The sequence below is a fragment of the Terrapene carolina genome, unplaced genomic scaffold (genome assembly GCF_002925995.2).
Source record: "Terrapene carolina triunguis isolate 2854851 unplaced genomic scaffold, T_m_triunguis-2.0 Scaffold33911, whole genome shotgun sequence".
NCBI lineage: Eukaryota > Metazoa > Chordata > Testudines > Emydidae > Terrapene > Terrapene triunguis.
In genome coordinates this window covers 1,878,363-1,886,455 of record NW_020698262.1, presented here as the reverse complement: position 1 = coordinate 1,886,455, position 8,093 = coordinate 1,878,363, and positions in this window count along the sequence as shown.

Sequence of the window (8,093 nt, the reverse complement as noted above, 5' to 3'; positions counted from 1 at the left end):
TTCTAAGGGTTATAAGATGATTTCTGTATTTTAAATGGGGTTGAGCTGCCACAAAGCTGTCAGGATTCAAGATGTTACGCTTTGCTTATTGGATTCTTGTGGAAAACAGCTCTGCTTGATAACAAAAATTACTAATAGACCCTCTTGAACTCCATGCAGTTTCTTATGAATAAGCTTTAGTGACAAAAGAATTTAAAATATGGAGGTCTGGACCTAAATTTATAATAGATGTGTTGGCAGTTACAGTTACAAAGACTATTAGGCAAACTGAGTTTGAATGCCAGAATACGCACCTATTTGCAACACAAGTATCCACTAATAATCCTAAAATTAGGAACACAATAGTGTTCAAAGACAGATATCCAGCTTACATGTCAGCATTCACTTACGATATCCAGCATACACTTGTTGAAATGAATTAAGAAAAAACACTGTGCTTAAGTATATATTTTTTCTTAAATCAAATTCCTTAATCACTTATCCAGTAAAGCCTATTCATTTATTTCTCAGCCAGCCTCTTATTTTGTCAAGCCACTTTGTGGCTACAGTACAGATATTTTATGTAATAGAACACTACAAGTGACACATTTCAGAAATAAAGCGTCAAAATGAAGTGGAATATAATATCAAGCAGATTCCAGGAAAACTTACTATATAGTAGGGGCAACCTACTTACCCACCACCACTTTTTAAGTCCTTTACACATAAAATTGGTTCAGCTGTCAGAAAGTTGGAATTCAGATTAGACAAATGCAAACCCAGTTTCATTTTTGTGTGGATAACTAGTGGGTGAGAGAGATATGGCTATGTATGTATGTGTAATTATAAGACATTATCAATGTGTGCTTATGAAGCATTGACACAGACTAGTTAGAGCTGGAGTTATTTGTACTTTCTGCTAGGTGTCTGAATCCCTCTTTGTTCCATTTGATTTTATTCACACTCTTTCAGGTGTTAGTTATATTCTGCCACATTGTTTGGACCTCTGTAAAAGTGATTACCCTGTTTTTATATAATTAACTACTCCTGTTTAAAGTAATTTACACTCTGCATACTTTTAGAAGCTATATAGATATCTTCTCTGATAAATGTTAGAATGCCTTTAAATTACTAGAGTCTATGCAAAAAAACAAGCCAAGAGACTGAAAGATCTGGAGGTGAGAACTTGGAAGGGCAGATTGTCTGTCTGCTGTTATTGTTTTGTTATTCCATGGAAGCTGCAAAAGAATCTCCATAGAGGCTTCAGGGGCTTTGGACTGCATAGGGAAGAAGGGAATGGATCTAGAGCCAAACCCACGAGATTCATGCCACTAGTAATATTTGGCTGAGCCTTTCAACGTTAATAAACCCTCTTCTCCTCCCTTCTATGGAGCTAGCCTTAATGCGGGTGTTGTTGGAGCAGTGGGAATCAAAGAAAAGCACAGTATCTGCAAATGAGGACGGTTGTGGGAACTAGTGCAGAGGCACTGGGCCTTCTTGAAAAACGCACCGGCTTTCTCAGATGTTGAAGAATTGTTGATTTTGGGAGCTGAGCCCCCATTTTCTTCCATGTGTGGCAAACCACTGACTCACCACTAATGAAAAGAATTTTAGTAAATGCCATAAATGGAAATTTTCAGAGTTTTCTTTCCTTGTGCAAAACAAGCCTGCATACAGGACATTAAAACCCCAAGCTAGAATGCAGTCATCCGCTTATTATGTAGAGGATTGCATAGAAAATATGTCACAACCATGCTTCATAATCTGCACTGGCTGGCAGTTAGTTTCCAGGGGTTGTTCAAAATGTTGTTCTTAACCATCATAATCCTAGATGGCTTGTGGCCCAGTTACACAGCATTCCTGGTGTAGTTTTCAAGTGATACTATAGGTTTGCAATCAGGACAGGCACTGAAGTTGGATTTCTTTTCATTACAACATGAAGGAACTGCTAACAGGGCATTCTTCAGGAACACCCTTCAGCTCTGGAATTTGCTCTCTCCCTTACTACACGATCTACCCTGAGAAAGAGCTAAAGCAGCCGGGGAGAGAGAATGTGACTGTCTGAGTCACCATGTTCCTTCTGGTTCCACTGCTGCTCTGGGGAAAGGGTGAACTTTACTATGTCTATTGCAAGGTCAGTCAAGACTCAATTCCCTCCCTGACCATTCACTTTTAGGGTGATCAGATGTCCCGATTTTATAGGGACAGTCCCGATATTTGTGGCTTTTTCTTATATAGATGCCTATTACCCACCATCCCCTCTCCCAACTTTTCACACACTATCTGATCAGCCTTAACTTTTGTGGAGTAGGGGTGTGTGTAGCAGCTCTGTGGAGACCGCACACTCTCTCTCTCTCATCCCACAATGATGGTAACCAGCACAAAAGATGCAGGGGGCATCTTTTGCCCCCTTTGCTCAGTTGCACAAGAGCTAGGGCAGTATTAGGTCCTGGGTTCGTTAGCACTTTGTGCAACTTCAAAGCCAATTCCTCCCTCCTCATTTGGTAAGATTATGTGTAATAGGCTTGATATGGGGTTTACTTTGGTGGGTGGGAGAGAGAATAAGATAGTTCAGTTCATAGACTAATGATTGGAGCTTTCATGCTGAATATGATTATTTTAAGTTTATAAAAAGTTAAGAGTACTTGCGCCATAAAAATCTAAATAAATAATGTAATCAATGTGTATAATTCAGTCCAAATTATTGATTGTTCATGTATAACCCAAATTAAACACTGATCTGATACAAAGTATGCAATTTACTTTCCATGTTTAATTAAGCCACTAATAATTGTATCAGTATACACGGGTGTATAATTTTCCACAGAAATTGATTCCTTTGAGTATGTTTCTCCTACAAATCAAATTCACAAAACCTCTGTCTTTACTTTCTACTTCCTTTTCTCTTATACCTGCCTACAAAAATAATTCAGAGACCACAGTGCTTACAGTATAAGAATTGCATTTGCTTTAACCTGAGTATTTGTTAATCCAGAAGTAGTAGTAGTAAAATTGAATGAATGAATTTTAGTCAATGCCTTTTGGTTTATGCATTTACTTCAATGTCAGTTCCTTAATAGGAACTTTTCAGGGTAATTAGCTTAGCATGCTGGCTTTTAAAATACCCTGATCCATAATACAGAAGGATGGGAGGGGGAACATCAGAAAAAATACTAGGAAAATAGGGGTACTGATTGCCCAACACAGAGTGCTGTACTTGCAGGAAGAGTACAATCATATTAAGAAACACAGAGATTATCAAGTATTTGACAGCAGACTTGTGTTAAATCTCATACTGCTAGAGAAGTTTTTCTGATAATGCTTTAAAATTGTGTCTAAAGTCTTCAGGGTAAGAAAGGGGTCTGAGAGTAAGACAGGTGATTTTCCAAGGAAATACTCTTGAAATAGCCAGCATAGTAGGAGAAAGCTCAGGATATGGTTGTGTGCTTTTTCTCACATTCATAATAAAGGAAAAACCTAGGAAAGTATTTTGGATGCTATACTTTGTTGAGAGTGGAGTGGGGATGCTGCCCTTTCAGATATTTCCCTTTTAAATGGTTCTGTGTATGACTATAATAATGTAGGTTCTCACCTCCAGAATAGCCCCCGCTATCATTGTTGGCATTGCCCCACATACCTCCTGGTAGTGCAGCGCATAGCAGACAGTGTATCCCTGCCTCAATTTCCCCTAATGGGCTGTCATTAAGTCTTTTATGTAGCCAGCAGTGCCCCTTCAGAGCTCTAATGTATTTACCCAAAGGCTGAACAGACGTGCAAGGAAATCTTTGCCCCAGTGTCTTAGTTGGGAGGTATGTGTGTGGGAAAGTTAATACTTATCTGTCTGCTTCACCTGAGTCCATCCATCAATCACTTCCACCCAGGCTCATCACCAGGAAGGCCTCTTGACCCAGGACCCTCTTCTGGAATCATGCCTCCTGCCTTCATCTGTAAGGACCCTGGACTCAGGGTCCTTACAGATGTCAAAATGCTGCAGCTCTCTCTGGAGCTCCCCAGCAACTTGGGCCTCTTGCCCTGTCTGGTAAGGTACTTTCACTAGGACCAGGGCTTCCTAGGGCTTTGCCACTCATAGCCCTTTCAGAACCTCTCCTTCAAGGAGCACCCTTCCTCGGTCTCCTTTTCTGGTGTGCTCTCTTACCAGCTTCCCTGGAAAATCCCTCTTCTCTGGCTTTTCTTTTGTGTGTTCTGGGTCCAAGTGTGATGCTACAGGTGGTTCCTGCCTTAGGCCAGAAGTTGTGGTCACCTACTCATAGCTCAAAGTTCAGTATCAGTCTCCAAATAGTTAACCAAGGCTAACAAAACTCAGAATGTGCCTCTCTGCACCTTTAAATAAATGAACAAAACTCAAAGGCAAGCTCTCAATTGCAGTACTAAAGGGCTACGCCCTGGGGTTCTACACCAGCACTGAGGCGCTCCTCCCTTGTCAAGTCTCACCTCACACCGCCCTAAGAAGCAGCAGTCAATCCTTCTTAACTGACTTGCTGGATCCCAATTGGCTAATGCCTCTTCCTGGCCTTTCTAGGTCTCTGGAGGACTAATTTTTGTTGGTAACCTGGTCTGAGTGGTTTTTCCTTGATCAGGACATGTCAGGGCACTGCTGTCTCCAGCAGGAGCAGAGAAGGACTTATAAACCTTTTAGTTAATTTCTGAAAGCAATTAAAACATAAAAATAACCACTTCCTTTTTATGAAGACAATCTGAAATATACAATAAAAGTAGCTGATGCAAACAAAAATCTGAGTTATAATAGTAAAAAATAAAGTGGTATGTACAGGGCTCTTTACCCATAATATTTTTCACCACCTGAGATGTGGTCTATTTCTGTTTCTAATTTAGAGAGTTAGAGAGTGGAAAACAAACTGCTTCAGTATAATTAAACATCCAAGTGACATCTTGGTACAGAAATGAATGCCCTAGTTATTCTCTGTTGTCTCAGATCATTTTCTGCAAAACTTTTTAACAATCTCATAGCCAGGTGTAAATGAGATTTTAGTTGAAATCAATGGTCATCAATTGCAATTGAAATTGATCCAATTAAACAATAGATTGCTTTGAATTAGTGTAATTGGACTTTTCAAATTAGAAGGGAGAAATTGTGGTCAAGAGGAGAGTAAAGTAAGCATGTCACATCTTAACTTATGGACCATATATGGCTCTTGAGCCATGACAAAATGCCAGTGAGCATACATATTGAGGGCAGTTTACAGACTGTGAAAGGCTTTCAAAATCACAATGAATACTTTAGGTAGCACAGAGAAGACAAGTTTAAATTAAAAAAAAAGAAGAAGAAAGAAAGATATCTCTAACTTTCCTAACGGCTTACACTCTCTTTTACTAAGAAAAAAAAAAAGTACATCAACAACCTTAATGTGACAAGAGAGATGTTTTCATTGCATTTATTGTAATACAGTTCCATGAAACTGGTAAAGAACTATTAGTTTCCCTTTGCCATGCCATACTGCAATAACTGCTATGACAGAAAGAAGTATTGTAATGCAGCTTGCATTGATTTGCTGTCAAGTACTGTATCGCAGAGGGACCTGGAAAAATGTGATCGGTTATTAGCAACAAATGTACAGCTAGTGCCATGCATGCTGACATTTAGAATTAGGGTTTTGCTTAACCAGAAATCCCAATTCAGCAGGAGTCAAAGTAGCAGAGAGGATGGCCACTAATAACAAGTAATATAAAAATAATGCTTGGCAATTACCAGTTTCTTACAAATAAAGAACATAAAGAACAAATAAGATGACACATGTTAACATGGTCTGCAATCGCAGAGGATTTGTGGAAATGACGATGATAGAAGGGGCACTCATTTTGTAGTTTAAGGACTTTAGTGTGAAAGTTGACATATTCCATCTCTTCTGAGTGGTGCTATTTTGCCCTCCTTGTGCCTAAAAAGAGCAGCTATCCTATTTTGGGACACCAGTGTAGATAGGGTCTGATCCAAAGCCCACTGAAGCCAATGCAAAGGTTCCGATTGGCTTCAGTGGTGTCTGGATCAGACTCTTAGCTCCACACACACATGGTCCAGTGTGTGCGTGTGTAGGTTTAGGGGGCGGACACAAGGAGCCTTCCTCATCCATTTCCTTATTCACCCTGTGCAAGGAGAGTCGAAATTGAAAGTGTGGCCAATGCAACAAAGTCTTGCTTCACTCCCTAGCTGAGAGCAGAGCTGGCCTTTGGCACCTGTACCCCTTTTGACTTCAAGGTGCCCCATTGCAGAGGGAGCTCTCAATGGATATAGGTCTTCAAATGAGTTTAGCCTAATACAGGGTATTAGTGCTCCTGTTTCTGGCCTAAGGTATTTATGTGCCTAACTTTAAGTATGTAAATAGCCTCATTGATTTCAGAAGGCATGTGCTTAAGCCCCTTGTTGAATCAGGTCTGTAGTGGCCTCTGAGCCCCATATAACCTTGTGTAAACTCTGGTATGAAGGCATCTTTCAATACTGTCCTTTTATAGTATATCAGAGCAAGTCAGGATTAGTTTATTATTTGACCTCTTAGGGTAGTTATGTGTTTTTTTAGCTTTACCAGTGAAAGTGTATGGAAATATACCTTGTAAGCAGAATGTATGAAATGACATTTATTTATAGTAATAATATGGCATATTCCATGCAGCTTATTGTAAAGCACTTTAAAAAATTAAGTACATTGTTAGAGGGCACATAAACAAAATTAAAACAGAGGTATAAACCAGATTACAGTAAAGGGCTCAATGGAACAGAAAAAAAAAATACCCTTAACATTTTTTATTCACTGTACTCCATATATAGTCCATGGTTCTAAAATAATTAGAATTGCACATTGCCTTGAAAAAGAATCTATTGTCTGTAAAGTTGTCCATGATGCATTATGAAAGAATATTTCAGTATATGTATTTTAATTTAAAGTGTCCATTATACTCAATAAGTAATGAAATTTAATATTCAGACATGCAGGTTGTTTTTAATCATAAGTAGTATATACACTCAACCAGTAAATGCTTATTACAAGCCATTTCTAAATTCCACGACATCCTTCTAATATTAGAGTGCATTCCAGATCTTACCGTAAATGCTAGAGGAGTGTCAGCAGGTGTTTTCGTTTTCACCTTGGCTATATTCATTTCTGTTGGTGAAATGACATATCTATATTCCTTCCAGTTATGTACATCAATCATCCATGTAAATAACATTGGCAATAGCTCTCCCTTATCTCTATGCACAGTTGAGTCACATTGAGGTTGAAGTGCTATATTGTTCTCCTGGATCAATGAGCAATTTCTCCCACCACAAGTAATAGTTTGCTACAGAAGTCAGAATGTTCCTAACACTGCAGGGTGGCAATGCTGGCCTGCCTGGATGCTCTACTCATGGCAAGAGACCCAAGGCAGGAAAAACAAGCCTAATGGTAAGGAAGAGGGTGAGCAAAGCTGTGCTACCTCGGGCAGAGCCTGGGGAAGAGCCTGGGGAGGGTTTTCAAATTCTGTATTTATTCTTCAGAGTAAGTTACCACCAGGGATTGTCCTTTTTATACACTGCTCAGCGCAATGGAGCCTATATCCTGACCAGAAATTCTTGGTGCCACAATAATAAATAATAAACAATAATCATAGAATCATAGAATATCAGGGTTGGAAAGGACCTCAGGAGGTCATCTAGTCCAACCACCTGCTCAAAGCAGGACCAATCCCCAACTAAATCATTCCAGCCAGAGCTTTGTCAAACCTGACCTTAAAAACCTCTAAGGAAGGAGATTCCACCACTTCCCTAGGTAACCCCTTCCAGTGCTTCACCACCCTCCTAGTGAAAAAGTTTTTCCTAATATCCAACCTAAACCTCCCCCACTGCAACTTGAGACCATTACTCCTTGTTCTGTCATCTGGTAATAATAATGAATTAATAACCACCATCACCAAATGATGCAGAGGGGCTGCTATTCCAGCCAAGAGGTTGAAAAAGCAGTTGTGACTGGGCATTGTGCAACCCGGTTCTCTAACTCCTTGTTAAAGGGATAGGTTTTTGCATCTTCAGCTCCTTTGTTTGTCACATATATAAAGACCAGTTACTTGGATTTTATGCTGGTGAAGTGGAAAGGCTGCAAGGGCTG